This window comes from Bombus affinis, chromosome 3 (assembly GCF_024516045.1).
Source record: "Bombus affinis isolate iyBomAffi1 chromosome 3, iyBomAffi1.2, whole genome shotgun sequence".
In the NCBI taxonomy this organism is placed as follows: Eukaryota; Metazoa; Arthropoda; class Insecta; order Hymenoptera; family Apidae; genus Bombus; species Bombus affinis.
Window position 1 is genome coordinate 5835451 of NC_066346.1, and position 24356 is coordinate 5859806.

Below are 24356 nucleotides of genomic sequence, written 5' to 3' on the forward strand. Positions count from 1 at the left end.
TTGAAAATTTGAATATTTGAATTTTTGAATTTTGTTTTTAAACTTTCTTTCTTTTGTTCATATTATGTTGCACATAAATATACGTGAAATAAGGTAATAATAATAATAGTAATAATAATAGTAATAATAGTAACAATAATAGTAACAATAATAGTAACAGTAATAGTAACAATAATAGTAACAGTAATAGTAACAATAATAGTAACAGTAATAGTAACAGTAACAGTAACAATAATAGTAACAATAATAGTAACAATAATAGTAACAATAGGAACAAAAGTAACAATAGTAACAATAGTAACAATAGTCGGTTATCACGATAAAACGGAGAACTTTAGAATCTTTAACGTTCATGTACGTCCAAGTATAAAAGGAAAAACTTAACGAGTAAACGCACGTTCAAAAATTCAAATTTTCAAAAACTCAAATTTTCAAATTTTCAAAAACTCAAATTTTCAAATTTTCAAAAATTCAAATTTTCAAAAATTCAAATTTTCAAAAATTCAAATTTTCAAAAATTCAAATATTCAAAAATTCAAATTTTCAAAAATCCAAATTTTTAAAAATTCAAATATTCAAATTTTTGAATTTTCAAGTTTTCAAAAATTCAAATTTTTAAAAATTCAAATATTCAAATTTTCAAATTTTTGAATTTTCAAATTTTCAAATTTTCAAATTTTCAAATTTTCAAATTTTCAAAAACTCAAATTTTCAAAAATTCAAATTTTTAAAAATTCAAATATTCAAATTTTTGAATTTTCAAATTTTCAAATTTTTAAAAATTCAAATTTTCAAATTTTTGAATTTTCAAATTTTCAAATTTTCAAAAATTCAAATATTCAAATTTTCAAATTTTTGAATTTTCAAATTTTCAAAAATTCAAATTTTCAAATTTTTAAAAATTCAAAGATTCAAATTTTCAAAAATTCAAATTTTCAAATTTTCAAAAATTCAAATTTTCAAATTTTTAAAAATTCAAATTTCCAAATTTTCAAAAATTCAAATATTCAAATTTTTGAATTTTCAAATTTTCAAAAATTCAAATTTTCAAATTTTTAAAAATTCAAAGATTCAAATTTTCAAAAATTCAAATTTTTAAAAATTCAAACATTCAAATTTTTGAATTTTCAAATTTTCAAAAATTTAAATTTTTAAAAATTCAAATATTCAAATTTTTGAATTTTCAAATTTTCAAATTTTCAAAAATTCAAATTTTTAAAAATTCAAAAATTTGAATTTTTGGAAATTTGAAAATTTGAATATTTGAATTTTTGAAAATTTGAAAATTCAAAACTTTGAAAATTTGAATTTTTGTATTTTTGAAAATTTGAAAATTTGTATTTTTGAAAATTTGAAAATTTGAATTTCTGAAAATTTGAATTTTTGTAGTTTTAAAAGTTTGAATTTTTGAATATTTGAATATTTGAATTTTTGAATTGGCAAATATGTATATCCGCAGTTTAGTTACAATATCCAGCGAGTAATTCGCTATAGTATTTAGAGAATGATTGGTTATAATATTTAGCTGGTGAAACAGATTTTCGTTTAAATCTCAATTCTTTAGCTTTGCGTGTTTAAAAGATGCGAATTTACATAAACATTCGTGGTATAATTTTGAATATCGTGTTTGCAGGTCGAGTAGCTTTGGATTACGTGGGAAAAGAAATTTGCGAAAAGGTAATTCTGTATAATAACTGACAATAAGTTTCAAGTGTTAGAGGAATGAAGGACCGAGAGTATTTGAAATTAAAATGCCAGAGCTTTTTTGTCCGAATGTGATTGAATGTCTTTTGGTAATGTCTATATAATTTGTCTGAAGCGAGTAGAAGATTGAGAGAGAGTGAGAGAGAGAGAGAGAGAGAGAGAGAGAGAGAGAGAGAGAGCATAAAATAAAGAAAGGAGGAATGTATAAGCGTAAGGTATGTAGTGTGTGGAAGATATATACATATAGCTGAATGGAATTGAGAGTGAGAGTTATTCTGCGTCATAGAGTGTATTGAACTTTATACTCAAATATTGTACGCTTAAGCTGTATATATATGTAGTTATTATTTTAATACGTTTATTTATTAAAAGTCTTAAAAGATGTTTTCGTATTTTATATTTACTTTCCCTAATTCGGAAGATGTCTACGTATCATATACTCAGGAGCAGAAATTTACCAATTTTTAATGCCATAATTACAAACGAAAAAAAAGCAGGTAGAAACTCTTGAACAATTATTTAGGATGATTATATAAACATACGCGATTACATTTATTAATAATTAATAACAATACGACAATAACGCTGTTGTAATGACTGGCAAGTAAAAATGTTATGTGTTTTAAATTATAGATAGTAAATAAAATCATTTGCAAATTATTTACAAAGTGGAAAATATCGCTCCTTATCTTAAATATTGTATTCAGTCCATAGCTACAGACGATTTAAAGCTGGGAAGCTATTTAGCACTAATTTACGAGATGCATTCCGAGAATACTTCATGTCAGTAACAGTGCACTGATTGTTCGTTCCTCACAATCTGTTTCGTCGGTATCAAACTCCTTTGGCGCTTTGAATGGGCCTGGATCATAGCCAGCATTTCGATAGGGTCATCGGAATATGTTGACGGTTTAATTCGTATTAAAATTGTTTCTTACTATATTATTTCTACGGTCGTTTTGGACACATGAATTTTAATTCAAGGTGCAATTAATTTTATTATTATATACCGGTATCGTCATTACGAGAATCCTATTTCATTTATTGTGAATATCATTAATTTTACTTATAGCATTTTTACGTTAATTCACATTTCTCCTAGACTTTACTAGATACTCTTTACCTTCATAAAAATTCAATGAATCGCATAAATCAAAGCTTACGATAAATGCAGTCGAACGAATTTAAGTAAAACAAATATTTTTGTATCTTATTTTAGAAGAGAATTTTATAGTGGTTTTTTAACATAATTACGATTGAAGAAGCACAATTTAAAAGCATCGTTCTTTCTCGCATTTAAGAATCCTTATTAATGAAGATAGATAATACCCTCTAATTAATGAAAGAAATACATATAACATGTTTCATTTAATTATTGATTCATCTCAAAAAGTTAGCACTTGAAATATATTATTCAACGTAAAGAAGCGCCATATCGGGATAAATTAATTATTCAACTCTCTTTAATGACGCCATTCTCATTTGAAAGAGCTCACGTGAAAGTAAACGTTTTAACGAGATACGCCAGTAGGCGTAGTAGATTTTTCATTTTCGTCCAAAAAGGCGAGAGGATCGTTATGAAAAATGAGGGACGGAAGCATATGGACTGAAAAGTGTGAAGGATAATAGGATTATTTAAAAGAAAATCTGGAATTATAAAAAGGCATATATTCATCCAGAATTAGAATTTTAATTATTTCGTTTGTAGAATCTGTGCATCGTTTTAAGAACAATTTTGGCAAGACCGACTATTCGATATTAATATCTTTACGTAAAATGAAATTGCTTTCTGTGTTATCTTTCAAATATTTTAAAGTTAAAACACTCATTATCTCAAGATATAATCCTTTTCCTCTTACTTTTGTAAAAAAAAAAATGATCATTTCGAATATCATATCTGTGGCTCTGATATTACGTTGCCCTAAATACGATTAACGAGAAAAGAACGTCATAACAGCAGATTCCGAAATTACTTTTCACAAACTGTCTTTCAATTATGGTCAATTATTTCCATTTACTATTCTTCGAATATTAATTTCAAACGGAATTTGCCCACATCTAGTCATACAAATCACCTTAATTATCATTCAATTATCATTGAATTAAATTGTACTATTCGAAATTAAAGAAAGAAAAACGATTTATCATTCAAACTCCTTCTCTTTAATTTATCTCTATATTAAGAATAAAATTTATCGAAACCTTATCATTCGGATCAACGCACATACCTTATCTATCGTTCGATCGAATTAAGTTGCCCTCTGTACGATTCACGAGAGAGAGAACAATGCAACAGAGTATTTTCAACATATCAGAAAATAATAGGATTCCTTGTTCCGTACGATCGTTTAAGGGCGCTAACACGCAGCGCGGCGTTCAAAGCGCATACCTTTAACGTTGCGTTTATCGAGCTCGATTCATAGGCGTTGCACGATATTGCGGCGAGATACTAATATCCATGGCGCACGAACCTCGTTGCATAACTGTATTATTAATGACAGACGTGGAGCGTACGCACGTGCGCACACGCTAAGGCACGCATTCATCGAACGGAGCAGGAATAATTGAAAGCGGTGCCGCGCGCTGCTTGTTGCGTCTGCAGCAGCCAACTTTTAATTCGACGAAAGAATCGGCTGCGTTTCAAGAACCCGTTTCAGTGAATTGCGATAGGCGCGTCTAACTTGCTTTTCAAGTGTCTGATTAATGGCATCGCCGGAGTATACGTCTTTTCAGTGGATATTTAATTCAGACGCTGTCAATTTATTTTAAAGATCGTGAATTTGTAAGTGGAAGAGTTTTTACAGGGAACTGTAGATATTTGTAAATGAAATTTGCGAGATCGGTTGGTCGATATTTTTTTCAATAGGAAATTTGAATGTTGCCGATTTATTTTGAACGATTATGGTTTTGTAAATGGTACATTTATGGTATTTTTATGAGGGATTATAAACATTTGTAATTTAAATTTGTAAGATAAAATTATTGAATTCGTTTCGTTATACTTTTGTTGATAGAATTTTATAGATAGAAAATTTAGATACTATCAGGCTTCGGGAAAAATATCAGTGGTATTTTAATTAATATTCGATTTACTGTATCTATTACTGTGACGTATTTCAGACTTCTCGTAAGTTTCAATATTTTTGTAAACAATTATATAAATTTGTGAATTTATAAGACAAAATTGTTAAGTTAATAATGTATCTCGGACTTTTTATTTTTACCGTTATCACAAACACGCGAGTGCTTTAGACCAAAGTAATGATGACTTTTATTCAAATGAAAGCATTATTATACTTGCTTGGTAATAGCAATAGGACTATGTAGTTTATTTATTCTAATATATCTGAGTACATACACATGCACATACTACAGGTCGATAGTTTCAGTATTAACAAATATTATTTTATCTCTTCTCAACCGAAATTGGACAAAATTGTAAGATAACTTGACCATTATGATTCTCGGGAAATAACGCACATAAATTTTTACTTATGAAATTACGTCACGCTTGTTGTGTACTATGATGAAGATACGGGTAGTGAATAGCTCAAAGAGAAAGTTATTCTTGCATTCGGACATTTGCAAACAGGAAATACTCCGGAAAGCGTTCGTACTAGTTCGTAGAAGTGTTATTTACGTAGAAAATATATACGTTGACAGAAAAATCATAATTAACTCCCACAATTGTTTACCGATCGTTTATATTATCCAGAAATTAATCTATGTTATTAACGATTTTTATAATCGAATAAAGTAAGCAAATTTAAATAAATTTCGTTAATTATATTTTTATAGCACTTCATTCGGAAATTCTCCGTAGAGAGAATTCTTATTCAGTTTTCCGAACTCGATGTATCGCAAATTTGCTAAAATGGGAAGGTTACACATACTCTTGAGTTAGCAAATCACTTTGCAATTCCAAGTTTAAGTTTGACTTCCGGCGCTCTCGTAAGTTTATGACACGTTATGCAGAAACAGGAAGAAAGTTTCGAGTGCCCCGAAATTCTAATTAGAAACTGCGACTTTCTATAAATACATAGTTTAATTAAATTACCCCGAAGGAAACAAATAAATCAGTTTCAATTTTCAAAACATACAGTCGATTATAGATCTTTTCAACGTAGTAATCTTTTATATCTATAAATCGTCTAATATAACTTGCACTCATTCAAATATACAGAATATTTTTAAATTGTTCATCTGATATTTGTGAAAATGCGAGAATTTTATTAAAATTCCATCTAATCGCGTAGAAGTTTTTAGAACACATCGCAATAGGAAAGAGGGAAGGATACTAAAAACGAACAGTAGACTAAGAGACAATCTCCTCCTCTTCCTGAAACTACAAGTAATTCAATTCTTTGCTTTCCTCCAATTTCCCTCAATACCATCTTCTATAATTTCATTCTATCGATAACATGTCTTTGTTAAGATCCGTTTAAAGTTAAGTTTGTTAAAGCCGAAGAATCCTGAGCATAGAAGGGAGCCACGTCGCAAAAGCATAATTTTCATGGCCGTTGCAAATCAATTTCGTATATCAGGCCAGTATCAATTTTCCTCTCTTCTTGTCAACGTTTCGTCACATTCATTACCATAATTACAGTCTCGTACAGAGTTCTCAAGAATTTATGTTTCGCGGCAAAAAAGCTTACAAAAGGCAATACAGAAAGAATTATCTACTTATACGAGGCGAAATTGCCGGCATACAATTACCAAACACAGTGATTGCCACACTAAAAAAATATTTCACGTGATACACGTTATCCTTTTACGTTGCAAAACAATAGCGATAGTAATTTCGCTATCGGTGGCAATCGTTGAAAAATGATAATTTCAGTGTTTTAGCTACGAGAATGAACCGTTATGAAAGACGACAAAGGAACAAGAACCCTGTTTTCCCCTGACTAGCAGAGGTTTTAACACAGTTTTTACCTTAATTACACACCAGTATCCCGAGTTTTTCCCGAAGTCGCGAGGGAATAATCGTAACAGAGCGTTGACAGGGTGATTTTATATCGTCCGCGGTGCGTAAACGCGTGAGAAGGAAAATAAGTCGAACGGTGCGTCGGAAACCACCGTTGCATCGGTAATTGCACCTCACCAGTGCATGACTCATTTATAGCGCATGAGTTTCTAACTATCAGACTTACGCGAGACAGGCTCGGCTACGTTTTTCAACGAAAAACGAGCGTGACGATCTGTCGCGAACTGTAATTTCGCGGGGGGGGGGGGGGGGGGAAAGAAAGAACAAAAGAAGAAGAAGAAGGAAAAATTAAAAAGAAGGTATCAGCAACGTTCTTGTTGTTCGAATTTTTAATTCGAAAAAGTTTTATAGCTATGTACTTACTTTTATCGTAGCTATCCAAAGGAGTAATAATATTCATTTGTATGATTTATAATGATTATGTGTTGGGAGGAATAGTAATGGTCGAAAGTGATAGAGCGACGCTGGTATGTTGATGTATTATAGTTGCGAAGATGTAATATGATTGAAAAGCGAAAAATAATGATTCGTGAAATTTTCTACCGAATAACAAATGATGAATCAGTTAAGTTTCTTTAGGAAGAGATAGGAATATTTCTTTTACGATTCTTGAATTATAAGGAAAATATATACTAAACATATTATGTTTAGTCATCGCATAATTTCTTACTTTGGTAAAATTTTGTGTAATTCCTAGGTTTCTACGGTGACGTTCCTTTCTTACGTAATAATTCATTTATAATAACACAATCATTCACTCGAATGTCGTATTAAATTATTGGTAATTTAAGGAAACTCCAAAACACCGATTAACTAATAGAGTTACTAATAATTTCTTGCATCCAGGCATATTAATTTTAATGTCGACATAGTTTTGGTATTGCTGCAGGTAATATTCCCTACTGTCAATAGAATCTCTATTAATAGAGTTTCTCCACTATTAGTAAGCAGTATTATTCACGATATCGATATTGAACAACATAGGTATAGAACAAGAAACAAATAATGCTATAATAAATAACCATACTTACTATCTTTCGTGTGAACAATACAATTTTGACAGTACTAATACATCATATTAACATCTTATGCATGCAGCGTTGTATCACGTTTAATAATTAACACCTAAACGTTATAAAACATCTGTTCTATGCTTCTCTTTTATTTACTATATGAGTTATTTTATTTTATTTCGATATTATTTCGAGTAAAATTCAAGTTTTTTGTGTCTAGAAATCATATAATACAAATATAACTGTAAAATGATTTCTGTTATTCAACTAACTGATATTGCTACATAAAATAGGAAAATATGTGAATTTAAAATAGTTAATACAGAGTTTCTCGAATTAGTGTAATGGCATTTAGGATTAGAATATTACTATAAATTGTTAATGATTTTAATCATCTTGAATTTAATTTACTGAAAGGTTTAATTCGTACGATTATCTAATACTTTGTATAAAAGCATTAAAAACTCGGATTTTAATTTGTATCTTCTAAAAGTTGGAATTCTCGCGTTATAAGATTATAATTATGGTCGTTAATGCTCACTGGTTAAACAGATTTGAAAGTAAAGCATTCAAGAAACGAATGTTACACTCCTTCTACCATAACCATTAACGTTATGCTATTATGTAGCGAGCGTAATGAAAATGAATTGCTACAAATAATTTATGTGATTCTATCTATGCGATATACATATTTAGCAACGTGATAATCAAATTCTTGTTGCGTTAGACGTATTTGCGCTTTCACGAGCTCATTATTAAATGGATAGCATGAGGTACGACTGGTTTCTGGACTAACCAACACTAACACAGCTGTAACTTATGCACGATCTGTTTGTATAGATAGTTAAATAGATCACGAAGTAGCGTTTTTTTTTTTTTATCGATGACCATAAAAGGTAACCTTCGCGGCTTTGTGCGCAGTTTTTCCTTCTGGTTGCAGTCAAAGAGAAAACGTACTGTACGTACGTATATACATAGCTTTTTTAAATGCTACGCTTTTATCGAGGACAAGCAGATCGATGTTATTCATAATTGAAAGGGATAACACAGCTTTGTAACCGAGGTCTGTTTCTAATGCTTTAGATTTTGTTGCTGTTATGGAGAAAAAAGAAAGTCATAGAAAATGTTATATTGAAATAAAATATACTACGTATACTTTGTGAAACTTTATGAATGTTCGTTCATACTGTAACGACACAAGATTACCATGATTACAATGGAATTTGAAAGTAATTATTTATTATTGGTATAAGTATGTCGACGGTTCGTTAACATAATAAACAACATACTGTTTAAACAAATTTGTGATTTTTATGAAGTGGACGTTTTCAAGAAATATTTCATAATTGTTATACGTATACATTTTCGGATTTTCAATTTGCGGATTCACTTTTCGCTTTTCAACTCCATCAGTGGAACCATGATACTTGTATTATATCATACGAAATTGTAATAACTAACAATTTCGTTGTACAAAATTATATAACATAAATTAAATTTTACATCCATTATATCTGTTGGCTTTTAAGATGCGCAGAAAAATAAGGAGACGCATATTATTTTACGAAGAATGTTTCTATCCCAAAGGATTGTTAACTACGTTACTGCAAATCTGCAACGTTAAAGAAAAAAGATGCGAAATTTTAGAGATTACTAAAGTTCCTCTGTCAATTATTCTCTGTTTAAATAATCGAATATTCTCTTGCTTTGAGTATCTTTAACGATTCGATAACGAATAGCGGACCAATCTCCAATAATGAAGCAAAGGCTATGATACGTATGGAATTTTTGGGAAAGTAGAGTAGAGAATGGAATTTTTTTTAAAAGATACAATACTGACAAACGTGTGGATAATGTTTTTTTTTAAATCGGTATCCTGAAAGAGCTCTTATCAATACCTAGCATTATAGATAAATGTAGATAAATGTTCGATTAATCGAAAATGTAACAGTAAAATACGATAAAAAGTATAGTGGCAAACGAATGAATATATTTTTGTACGTACTTTTAATAACAATACAGAGTTCTAATTAATAATATCAAATAATATCAAGATTCTAATTGTTATATATCCAAGCATATAAGCACAAGACTGCTTTCAAATTTTTATTTCAAATAACAATGGCAAACTGAATGGAATTGGATTCTCGTATAAAGTAATTTCCTATTTGTATTCTCGCCACTGTACACTGTGCATGCACAAAAGTTCGCTTATCGTTTCAAATAAAATCCAAAAAGATATACTCTTTCATTGAATCGAACTTTCCTTTACGATAAACGCTAAGAATGATGAATGAGCCACAGTATGCACCGATCGTTCCCCTTCTCGATCGTTTTGCTTCGAATGAAAATGTTGTCGATTAAACGGACGCTGAACAAGGCGCTAATTTACTATACCGAAAACGTCGAACGTCGCATCATCCGTCTGTTAACTGGATCACAAAAGTCAATTACGAGCTTAACTGTTATCAGACACGGTACGTTCATTCGACATATCTGAGAAGCATCTAGCTAGACTGTAGACAACTGTTTGCACACGATAGAACGGTACATTCACGATACGTTTGTTCTCGATTAACCGGATTCAAAGATACAAGACAGGACAGAGACAGAGGAGATATCCAGGTCAGGTTCAATCGATAAACATTGGATCCAGTTCGTTGGTTAAAACTTTACGACGTCTAAATTCATCCGTACTTACTGCGATTTCGAGATAAGCGTCACCTTTTGAAAAGAGGCTGCCGTATAGGAGGGTGAGCCGGTAAAGGACGATTCACACTTCCTGTGCTTCAACGCGATAGACACCGTATTTTGGTCTGGTATATTGTTATCTGGAAATTTATGTTATTGCGGAGGAGCGGAAAACATAAGGAACGTCGATGATAACGGTTTTCTTGCGAAGGATAAATTCTACTTTTATGTAGCCTTCCTGTAGCTTTGAATTGGATTAACCCCTTAAGCGAGGAAAGAATTTTTGCACACAATTCGCTAAGTAGGAAGTGATATTTTATGATATAGCGGTTAATGTTAACGGTAAAACGTTAGAAAATTTTGATCTTCTTTTACTCGCCCAATTCTACGTATTATATTTTCCATTTTATAATTCTATATTCTCTAATTATTGTTCAAACTTCTACATAATTATTTTTTACATTATTAAGCAAGATAATTTTGTGGATTAATATACTATAATTAATACGCTATTGGAAAATTGTTCAATATGATTGAAACATTCAATTATTATCAGTCAAATAGAAATTAAGCGTTTGGTATTTAAGCAATTATATTTAATATAATTATATACATATTTTACTTGATTTGTAATTGAATTACATCCTTCGACGAGGTGTTACTTGACTGTAAAACTATAGGTAGAATAATCCGCAATGATTTTATCCATTATGTATATTACTGTTGCGTGCAGTGGAACATTACAACGCGACGAAATTGAATACGAAAAATTAATATGCAATTGATCAAAATTCAATTCACTTATGCAAAATTCATCACGTAGATTATCAACGTCACAGAATCTTACTAAATTATTTCACTATTCGAATATTCATATCGTAGTATTATAATTTTCGAATATAAATGTGCTTTTTATCACAGGATAAAACAAGAAATTACTGAGATCAATGTTAGACGATTCTTTTAAATTAATACAAAAATCATTGAACATTCGTTGGAAGATTATAATTTTCAAATAAATGTTTTATTCCACGAAAGAACATGAAATTTCTAACGTACGATTAATTATACTCTTATATTATATTTTATTCTATATATATATATTATATCCTATTAGATAGTAGTATCTAATAACAAATTGTGTATTTAATTTCAACCTACAATTTTAATATAGTCCCGCGTTAAATATAAAAAAGGAAGGTGACGTGAATTAGTGTTGGAACGTTGAAAATATTCGACTTGTTAGAACCGACAAAAAGAATCTAGGTCGATGTCGAAGATTATTGGCGTTCTAAAAAGAAGTTCACGGAAGGATGGATGGTTGATCTGAAATTTATTACCCCGAACGAGAATTTCCCGCAACTTTAGCCACTGTCGAATCAACGGAATGAGAGGGACGTTGATTGTTCGCTCGTAAAATTTTTTGATCAAACTGTTCCTCTTTAAAATCGCTCACACCTCTGTGATCTTATGATTGAGGAAGGTAGGGAAGATGAAATGAAACGAAAGTGATCTGCGAACCTCGAAACGATTTAGTACGCGTTATCGTATGTCGAGGTACAAAGCAGAGATATTTGATTTTACAAAGAATACGAAAATATTAATACCTTTCATCGATTATCTAAATGAAGATTGTAAACGCAAATATTAATCCATATCGGAAATTTTATCTGTCAGCTGAATGAAAACAGATAATAACACGAAATAGCCGATATAATACATTTTTAAATACAGAATAATTATTTGAAATATCATCTTTACCTAGATAATTTATTTAGCTTTCTATTTAAATTATATTCTGTAAAAAGCAAATAAATGCCCAGATATTTTGCAGTGGCACGGTAGAATTCGATTTACTGGAACGAAATTTTAGTTAATGATTAATCGAACTTTTGCTGCTTGAATTCACGTACCAGAACGCGAGCTCCCATTGTGTGAACGAAAAATAGTAGGTAGTGGGGAAAATTGGCGAGCTCCTATTATATGAACTGCAATTACACAAACTGTTTGTTCCCTGGCAAATTCAGATAAATGGAGTTCCGCTGTAGTGTACGTAGTTTACTATCTCAACTCAACATCAACACGATCTTCGTTCAATTCGTTTCCAATGAAAATCCCTTAAATCTAAAACCCGTAAAGATAAACCATAGAAAATACCGATAGGAAAGAGCAATGGAACGAAAACAAGGGAAGTCTTCTGACTGTCAAGAAGGGAAAAGAGTTCTTCCAGTCAACTGTCATTCGAAGACGAAAATCTATGGCGCGTATAAATGGAGATGGGTCGCGCTGGATCGTAAGCCAATTCGCATTATGCGGAGCACGTGCTTCCCAATCAAGCGGACAACGGCGTATCCGGTCGTGCTGAAACCATTCTAGGAAAATCCATTTACATGGCAATTAAACAGCGTCCACGGTGGATTTATTATGGATAGGTCAAAGGCAGTGGCCGTGGTATCGCCTTGGATAATTAAACAACGCTCGACGAAATATCCAGCCTCTCGTGTTTACGCGTATTATGCAAATGACCGGACTGTGGTGTCGCGTTAACACGTAGAAATAATAATATTCGCGGAGCGTGTCGCGTTACGAATCGGTTCCCAATGTTCGATTTCGAAACCAACGACTAAACCTTCTGGCTGTTTCGCCTCGCGGTATTGTGCTTTTGCGAAGGCAAAATATTAACGATATTTCTTGGTTCTCATTTCCAATTATTGCGCGAGAGTTTCCAATTGTTTATGGTTTACTCTGATTACTATTTTACGGTCAAAAAGGAACGTCGAATTTGTTGATTTATAAGAAGCTTGGAATATCGAAGCATAATTTCACAGTTTGGAATGTAATCGGCGAATTAATGTAAGTGAAATAAAACAGTGATAAATTGGATAATCATAATCAAAGGAATATTTAGATACATCTGTGAAATAATCTTATTGCTTCTAAGGAAAAATATTTTTAAGGAATATTTTGTAATATTTATGACAACTCCTTTTCTAAGTACAATCGATAATTTCTATAGCTTCTAGACATAACGTCTGCATGTATATTGTTCTATATCTGATACACTATACGATCGTATAATAGATCATATTACTACATTACTTCTGTAATTTATAATCAGAATAATATCTTCTTAGAAGATTTACAGCTCATATTTGTTTGTATTCGCAGTCAAGAATGAAATTACTTACTCAAAGCTCAATGCAGCAGACAATCATCGGTACGATAAAAGGTTCCGTGGAAGATATTTATTATCTATTTTCATCACATGTCTCTAAGTTACGACATCGGATAAAAGGCGAATAACGAAATTCCAAGAACAAATATCCATCGAAGTCATAGCTACGTTACGTACTTTTGTTTCTTAAGACAAAGAAAACAAGTTTTCCCGTAATTTACGGCGCCTATCGCTTACACCAGTCACGACGTCCTAATGCTTCTCTAATTTAAAACTAACGATTTCATTACGAGCCGCAGAAATACGTCGTGAAATCGCAATAAAAGATACAAAAAGCTTCATCGAGAATTACATGGACAGATCATTAAGCCTGTACTGGAGACGGTGTAATAATATTCCCTACTTTTGATTCGATGAGAAATACCTTCGTCCTCGGACGAACAGTCCGACGGAATGATTGTAATAAACCGCGATTACCGTTCCCTTCGTGGAATTACTTTAGAATAAGGCAAACGAGCTAACTGCAAGCGTCGTTACCGGCTCGCCATTGCCCTGTAATCTGCAACGATCCTCAGATTCTTAGACTTAATGCGGACGAACGATTTTTTTCTTGAGCGCTTTCACGGGAGACGCGTAACATGGAATGTATAGATAGCAATTCATATTGTGACGATTTATTAGATGTGAAACAGTACATTGTATCCCTCTTTACATGGTGTTTGTCATCAATATATGCTTGTACTGTTGTAATTTATATATATACGTTTGAATTTCTTCCAAACTTTATCAACAGTCTCATCGTAGTATCAATAAAATTTTAATAATATTTCATATAACGCGTCACAATATGTACAGAAAATGATAGAAATTTATTCTAGAGGGATCCAGTTAATTAGTATACGAATGTATAACAGACGATACTTTGAAGAGACGAATACTTTTGATAGTCGCTGTACGACTATCACGTTATATAGAATCTCATTGTATTTTAATTCTGACAAAATCGTTCGTTTGTATCGACTCTTAACGCTGGATTTACACGGAATTGCTTGCAATGAAGAATTCTTAGATCAAAAATTGATAGGCAAATGAGATTACGAAAGGATGACAGACGTTTATCTCACCTGATGCAAAATGTTTTCTTTCGTAGACGCACTGTGGCACACAGGTTACAATGAACGATGGACCCATGAAAATCGGCCTTCACTCGCGTCGGAACGACTGACTCATCGAACTGGTATGAGAGACTGAATGAGCTCCGTAGTACCGATAATGCTAAAATGTGTGTTATGAACATAATTGATAAGGAGAAAGCGTCATTCCGGTAAAGATATCGGTGATGCCGGTGTTTATGCACGAACGAGACCCCATCGCGATATTATTGGCTTCACGATCTGTTAAAATTAACACGTTATGCGTGAAATCTCCATGTTATTCCTCTCTCCACACCGATGTTCAGTTATATCGGATTATTATGGCGTGATTGTGATTCGAAGTAACGGTCTATTGGAATTTCATCTTGCTATAATGGAATACATAATGGAAGGCAGTTTATTGTAGTTGTAGTTTAATTCTGTTTGTTGCTCGATTGAAATCTTTGATAATATTACTTATTGTATTCGGTCAGTAATATCTATAATAAAAAGATTCAGAGAGAAGAGTTTATTTTTAGTTTGACAAGATATGGAGATAACGTTGTTTGGATTAATCTTAGATAATATATTTTACTGAGTTTGTTATGTTTATTGTATTAAAGTATCAAATATATTTGTTAGATTTGTTTGTAATTTAAATTTTAATTATCGTACGTATATTTCATAAATTTGTATTAATATATGAAATTATATATGAATTGATAGATATATCACTATTTATTATATTTAATTCTATCAGTCTGTATATTTTCAATATAATATGTCATATTATGCTATGTTCTCTAATTAAAGCCGTGACTATAGATCTTTGTAAATAACATTCAATAAAGAAGATCAATTTTAAGTTGAAACAGCTCGGATAAGTTAAAGTCGTTTGTTTAAATGACTTAATACGAGTCTTATAATATCATTCTTGGAAAATATTATTAATTCGAACGAATACGATAAAAAGGTTTATTAATTTTTCTACGATGTCTTTGAACTTCCTCTTTGACACGAAACAAAAAATTATACAAAATTGCGAAAGCAGAGAAGATTTCCAAAGCATGAAAACTGATCTATTTAGTCTTCTCTCAGAGAATTTAGAGCTTCGAACAAGTTAAATTCATCTTTACTTTCGAAACTTTATACATGTCACCAAACCTGTGATGAGAATCACAGGAAAATACACGATAAGTACATTTCTCTTGATTTATTGATTATCAGTTTATCGATTAAAAAGAAAGAAACGAGGAGTAAGCCAGATACACATAATTCGATAGGTGTACGTAGACTTTCGTGACGAATGGTATTTACCCCGGAACAGTGAACTACTTTTTGAATCTTTCGCGTAGCTACACGAAATCTATGAGTCAAGCCAGCCTCGTCGGATTAAATTCCCTTTCTCACGAAGAATTTCCATGAAACGAATGACAATGAACGCGTACCCCGAGCAACCGTTATTTCTTGGAAAAATTTTCCTTCCTTTACAAAAAAAAAGAGGCAAACGCGGAGAAACGGAAAGCTCGACGTTAAGCTGCTATCGCAAAACGAGCATTAAACTGTCACTTTCCCCGAGGCGTCATTCTTATCACGTCTGACTACCATAAAGAGTAACAATAAGTTAAGCGCTCTCACTTTTCTCGGCGCTTCATTAGAAAAAGGAAACCTTGCTCTCGCGGCGAGGAACATAGGAAGAGGAACGAAAATCCTTGCACGGTGCGTCGCGAGGACGCAAACCCGATGGATAAAATGCATCTTGCAGACACCTTGAATTCTTTATGACAATCGATGGCTCCGGTATCTTTGATGATCCTCATAATGATCGTAATGGTTATTCAAGAAATGAAACGATTAATTGCCAGCTGAATATATTATGAATATTTATGAACAGTGATAATCTCTCGATATAAACAAAGTTCAGGAGCTCCAGTGTTTTATCCGTGATCTATGATACTTGTCCTTTTATTTTTAGTTGCGTCTTTATACGAATATTTTTTCAGCAAGAGTATCTGGAATTAGTAGGTTGCAGTATAAGAAATATATTCAACAGCTCGTACTTCAATAAATCCCAAACAAAATTCTTTCGCCAAAAAGGTTAAAGTGATACATTTACATAAGCAAAAATATTTATTGCAAAAGGATGAACACCTAACTTATGACTCGTAACATTTCTTTCATAACATAGTTTCGGTAATAATATAAGAGAATCCTCTAAAGTGTAAAATGTAAAAAAATTACAGACAAAAGCGACTAATTGTAATCCTCGACCGCCGTAAAATTTGTTGCTTCAACAATCGCGTGATCGCAGCCTAACTCGCGTCTTTGGATATTAGCAGGCTCCAAGCGAGAATCCGCAGCTTTAGAAGTTTCTACGGCATGAACGACGATCTTTCAACTTGTTCGAGTTTCCAAAGTACCATAATGTAGTAGGATGTGTTTCATCTTCGCGATAAGAATATGGAGTTATGCGATTCGCGACGGCGATACTTTAACGTAATGGAAAGTCGTCGATCGCTTTTAATAAATCGATATTCGTGGCTCGAACGTTGCGATATTTTTGGCGAGTTTCGTCGTGGTTACGAAATGCGGTTTCGTTTAACTTTTCGTTGAATTAGTGCATGGAGTTTGCTTACTGAGAGTTCGTGCTGAACGATACGGATCTTTGTAATGATAAAATCACATGACGTTAAAGGTGTGAAGTTATTGTACGAATGTTTATACTGTATATATAATGTACATGTAATATACTGTACTACATATGTAATATATGTAATTTATGGGAACTTTATAAATATATGGAAAAATATATGGAAAATCTGCAATCAGGTTATGAGATTAGTTATAAAAAGAAGTAGGAGCTGAAATAGAAGATCTCCGATAGATTCAAGAAGCATATTCCTGTTAATAATAATCGTTTGAATGTTATGAACTTTCAATATTAACCATCGTTACAGATCTAGAGGAATAGATGGTAAAAGTAGGAAAAAATATTGGATTTAATTGTGACAATTTTAAAAGCCGAAACAAATTATTGTATTAATCATTTAAAATAAATTATTATTATATTAACTTCATAAATTGAACAACAAAGAAAAGTGATATGTTACAAATATTTTTAAAATTTTCTTTATAAATTATTGTTATTTATATAGTTTCTTTGCAATAGATAAACTTATGAAAATGAGTCATATTGATAAAAATGGAGACAACTAATTTGATTTCTGAGAGGTTCATTTATCAATCATTTCCTATTAGAAAAATCGGTTTCTGTTTTTCAATATTGTTAAATATCTTCGTATTTTCTTAATTCTCTAGAAGTATAATCTTGTCGAATAAAATTCATTTTGCAACGATACTAAACACAGATGTTCAATGTTTAGGCCAAATTCAAATCGGATCTGTGTCCATATTTTCGAAATTCCGGCTTCAAGCTCCAATTGCCTTAAGATCCTACATAAATGCCCTCAGGGCGCATGAAAATCGTAGCTAATACGCTTTATAGCAGTACGATGTTGTGTACGCAGTACTTGTTATGCAGCTGGCTGGTTAGTAATCGGTGTTTCACAACGCTGTAAATTAGTCTGATACGGTTAATGTATGAACTACTCCTTCGTATGGCTTCGAGGATATTCTTAAGTTTACGAGGCGAGAATCGTCTTATCAAACTAAACCTTCAACGTGCAACTCTTGGAAAACACAAGATTTCTATTAAAGTTGAAACGAAAGAGTTAACAATTAGTATTTTTAATTTGAAATTATTAACGATTAGTAAATTAAAATTTTCCAATTCCTAGAAAATTTTAGAGAATAACGATTTTTATATCGTTGATTTTTTATTTTAATTATAACGATATGTAAATGTTATCAGATAATATACTTGTAATCGATAAAAAATTTGAAAAAATTGTTATTTGATAAAACGATATTTCCCAAAATATTAGTTCCATTGAATTTTCCGGAAAAAGGCATTTCATTTTCGAGTATTCGAGTAAGTAGCAAAAATGTGAGACTTCAAATTAAGTTCGAAATTGATTTATGGCAGACCCAGGTGACGCACATTTCTTTCAACTCTACATTGCTAAGATTGCCTGTGTTACGAATGTAAAAACTTATGATTTATCCTACCGAGTGGATTTTTATATTCTTCGTCCTGAATTGATATGACATCTTCCCAATGGTACTTTCAGTTTTTATTCATCCAACGACTTAACATTTTTTCATATATATTATCTTACAAATACGTTTACAAAGCACCACCAATTTTTTTAAATATCCTCTCTTAACAGTATCCTCATTATCAGACCCTAAGAATCAAAAATTGCAAAATTACTCCACTAACACTTAACAAAATCGAAAAACTTATTAATTCCACCCTTTTTAATATTCAAAATTCTACACCCATACGTGTTATATTTTACCGACCAATTTAACGATTATTTAATGGCCCAAAAACTTAGAATAATTTTTGAACCGTACTAAACGTATCTAGTACTCAACTATCGCTAGAATATGAAATATTATATTTATATACAATATCAACATATAATATTTATTTACGTAGTCTTTTATTTTATAATAAATTTACATAATTGAATTATATAAATTTTACAATTTATTTGTTCACGTATTTTCATAGATGCCATAAATAGTTGTTATTCTGACAGAATAAGCAACACGACTTAATTCGTTCGCTCTTATACGAAGCAACAAATACAGAGATATTGCTGTGTCCGAATAATAATGCGAATAACTGTCTGCGAAAGAACGTTATTAATTTATAGCGCTCATTTACGTCTCTCTCAGAAATTCAGAAAACGTCGCTTTTTTCAAATTTTATAACATTAAAAAAAATGGATCTTTTAAAACATCGTCGTTCGTTTTGCTTTCCAGCGCTATGGCGCTATACTCTATCCACTCATATCTTTACGAGCAGGACAACGCTCTAGGACTTTTCCCGCCCTCTTTGGAATGTCTCTCAACGTTATCTAGCGCTCATTCCAATGGAATGCGGACGATAAACGGCACGAAAGAGCACTGCTCCACTCGCCGGGCTGTAATTCAACGTATCACCGTGCCTTAGTGCGACTCGAGAGGAGAAAGAGAGCAGAATATGCGCGTTATAGCTTCGAATATGCATTTAACGCTGTCCTCTCGTCGACGACTGATTGCTTGCTACGAGTTCATGTATTCCACCATAAATTCCTTTGTTTCTTCAACCCTTTCTATATTTCCTCGATAACAAGGGAACGAAGTGTAAAATCTTTGCTTCTCGATGGATGAAGCGATACGAAGGATATCGTGGGAAATTCGATTTCATGACGATGGTTGTTGGACAACTGAGATTGTGACTTTTCACATTTTAAATAAAGATAACTGATACAATTGGGAAGATTATTCTTTTATTAGCAGATTCTACAGTGGCTACAAAATATATTTGCACGCCACTGCAATTATTATGGCATTTATCTACGCAGCATTGGTATTTATATACCGATTGATTAAATTCGAGCACATCGAGTTTCATATCATTTGATAGTACGTTTATATGATTGCAAAAATTGAATACTATGGAAATGAAATGCGAGATCTGATAAAAGAAACGCTTCGTCGAAAATTCAACCAAAACATATATCCAAAAATATATCCAATCGAAAATAATTATTACTTAGATCACCGTCACACCTGATGGATATAATCTTTCCTTGTTTAATTTATTTGCTTCAAATCGCATCAACTATTGAATTATGTCATTAGCGAGTCGGATTACTGAAATAATATTATTATATCAATCACGATTTAGTTACACCGATAACCAAGTAAGTATCTGTAGCTTACTATTTCCATCTCACGTTAGCCGGCTAAATTACAATTTGATCGCGGCCACTTAGCGGCCGTGTCACATCAAAACGTAACTATTACATTAAAAATTACGAACTAGGTAGATAATGGTCGGTAGCCACCGATTTATTGTAGATTACACGAATTGCCTGGAACGAGCCGATGTAGTTAATTTATTTAAACGATACAACTGTCTCGAAGCTCGTCCCGTGGAAATCATATTAAGCCGTGCCAGTTATCCAGCCTGTATCTTAATTTCATCTGGCCAAGACGTTAAGGATCGACGTGATCATGACTGGATAATAGCCATATAGAGACAACGATCGTGTTTACCTTAAACGTGTAACGATCCAGTAATGTGTTGAGTACTATCTGTTTCTCAATGATAAAAATGTTTTATATTGGTCGTGGAACAACCGTTCGAGTGTTTCAGAAACTTTGTTGTCTATTATCCTAATCTCAGGACTACTAGATGTTCGATAGATAGGCGAGATGTAAGCGGATTTAAGAATTTGATTTACAATAAAACCTTGAATTTAAAAAGTTTTAGGGCCGTAGATTTTTAAGTCTCTTCGAGGTAATAAAGTAAGTTGAAAGTTATAGATTATGAATATGAAAGGCTTTGAATTTTTGAAGCTTAGGAGCAGTGGATTTTTAAATTTATGTTAATAGCATGTATCGTAAAAACCAGATTTTCGCGTGAATTATTATTACTTCGATATTTCGACTTCATGTTAATATGTTTTGAATATTTTAATATATCTATTTATAAGTTTGTTACTATATAGATTAGATTACATAGATTAGCAACTGCTTTAAAAAATAATATATCAGCTGACATATAAGAGATATATAACAGATAATAAATATAATTGTTAAATTGAACAACTTAATTATTAGAGCGAACGAATCTTAGGATCTTCACAAATCCTCTTTCAATGGCAATATCAAGCAGAATATTAATCTTAAGAACCACAGAAACTTCAATGGCGTAGCTTCTACCAGTTAGATAAATTATCATGTTTATATGTTAGTTGTGTATATACTGCAGTCACATATATCAAATAGACTTCAAAATGTATGTACTTCATCGAGTGCACTGAGACTGTACAAATCTAAGAGAATAACTTATAAAGTTTAATACTATCTTCAATGTACCATTGATCAGTTGCTTCTTTCGATTCTTTTCCATTGTAAATGCTCACTAAACTGTTGACTATAGAAGAGAAAGCAAGGATTACTTTGACAACTAAAATCTTTAGACTCTATGGAAGAGAAGGTTTTATTGCGAACATCGTATGGCTTGTATGAGTTTGATGATAGGATAAACGCCCATTAATGCATCGATGTGCTCTCAAGGGCATAAAAATTGCAAAACGTAAACAAAATGATCACAAAGCAGAGAGGAATCATTAGACAAGACTGGTTGTGAATGTAGCTTAATAAACGCATATATTGATTTATAACATTCATATTAATATTAATAATACTCTTCTGTGCCTACAAACATTTCTCTAATACTATTAACCTGCAATACTATGATCGTAATACAACAGAAAATTATACCATAACATTATTAACTCCAGAATTCATGCCTGACTGAACCTCGGTTTTTGATTATTCACATAACTCGTTCTTGAGAGTTCACCAGTCATTTCCACGAAGTAGTAAAGAATGATTACTTCGTAAAGAAAGACAGGACGAAGGAACAATAAATAAAGACGTTACTACTCATCTACAAAAATTACTCTCTCTTGTACAACATTTAACAAAATCATGGCCCAATAACAATAAACCTCCACGCCCCATTAAAGCAAACAATATTTTCGCCAACATGTTTTAACTATCAGATTCATTCATCTTCCGAAGCTGCACCGTTGAATCCCAGAAATTGACCAAGTTACAAAGCCATAAAATGAGATTGGAACGGCAGAGAATGGGGGAGAGAGAGAGAGAGAGAGAGAGAGAACATACAGGGAGCAATGAGCAAGACCTGGACCACGAAAATTTTTCCTCGGGACCGGAGGAAGGAGCGTAACGACTCGCGGACTCGAGCTGGATGCCGCTACAATTAATTAGTCCCGGTCTGAAAGGGTGAGCCAGGCCAACGGAGAATAGGAAGCCGGATGGAAACAGGAACGCGAAGATGAAAGGTGAAGGCTTTCCGCTGGACGCGCGGCCTGTGTAATCAGAAAAGATGTACAGGGAACGGCGGCAAGACTCTCGCGCTGCTCGTCGCACAAAAAGACCGTCCTCGTTAAAAACTGGCACAAGAAATCGTCCGTGCAAACTTCTTTCAGTGTTCAACCCGCTGAAACTGGCGAAGTGATTTAATTGCGTGCGAATGAATACCCTTAAAGTAGGTTTCTCGTCCGAATCCCCGGCTCTGAATCACCCAGCATTGGGTGTATGTGATTCTTTCAGTGATGATCTGTAAATGACCGAAGCAACACGATTTTTATAGGGAAACGAGAAGGATGAGACAACTTTGATTCATCAATTTTGAATCTTGGACGCTAAATTTATATTTGGCTAACTTGTTTAACACGTACTTGATTCTTGAACGACGAGGAGATTAATTCCGAAAGATTAAAAAATATTCATGCCGTGTACCTTGTAAGTTACACATGTTAGTATTTTATCAAACTGTACGCGAATAATCAAATCTAGGTATCTTATTCTATAGAATCAATACATTGAATTGCAATTTTTTGGGTAGTTTAATGAAATTGTAAAATCAGAACAAATAATTAATTGCATTAGAATATGCTGCGACACAGTCCCGTAATGCTGATTATTAAAACAAATAGTCTACCATATCTTTTACGAGACACGTAAGCTTCCGCGCGCAAGTTCAAGATTTATTCAATAGCGCTGCCGCGCGCCTCAAATCTCAAAGTACAACGGAAACAACCCCCAAAACAAGCTAAGTAGTTAGCTCTAGAACCACCGCCAACTACCAATCGATCAACCCCTCGTCATAAATTCACTTCCCCGGTGAACAACAAACGTCCTCCGCGTGGTGCAAGGAAACTCATTTACCGCAAGGATCGACCTTGAGGTGTAATAAACGATTTAGAAGCTGTGCAGCTGCATCTTTTTTCAGGGTATCGTGAGAAAATTCAGCTCGCACGGGCCCAACAAGGATAACGTTTCACGATGATGTATCGCATTACGCAAATCGATCTCGCGAGACGGCGACCAAAAGCACGGATATTGTCTGTTACGTATCTGCAGGATGTCTGGTTTAAGTAAAAATTGAAATAAATATTTTGAAAGATATATGGAAGATTCAGGATCATTTTTCAGAAGATAGTTTTATGGTATAAAAAAAGGACAGATAAGCAGAGATAAAGGGCAGATATCGAACGAAATATTTCGTTCATTGATCGGAGAAGGTTAATGCTTGAGTGTATCACCACATTATATTAAATACTTGTCAGCATAATTTGTCCCCCATCGTATATATAGAAGGTATAGGTTCCTTATATAAGAGTATTTTATAACCTTTTCGACTCGTGACCCTCTTTTATAATAGTCAAATAACCTTCGACCTTCCCCTTTGAAATATTTTATCACGGTGAACTTCAAGTCATTTCTTTTCATTTATGAAGAATCAATAGACCGTAGATATTTATGCAAATTCATATTTCGATGAACGCTGTTTGAGAAATGGAATATAAATACAAGTCAATTTTACTTTTAGATATCATCAGCAGCATTCTCGGATATTTTATCTTTTGCTCTATCTTATTTTTAGTTTTCATACCGAATATTTTGTGTATTTTTGTATACTATACGAATTCTGTATA

General features: G+C 32.5%; 1 protein-coding gene across 2 annotated transcripts in view; it reads right to left on the reverse strand.

The window, feature by feature from the left end:
* LOC126913984 (uncharacterized) overlaps nt 1–24356 on the reverse strand; it is a 226545-nt gene that overhangs the window by 70357 nt on the left and 131832 nt on the right. The window lies entirely within an intron of this gene.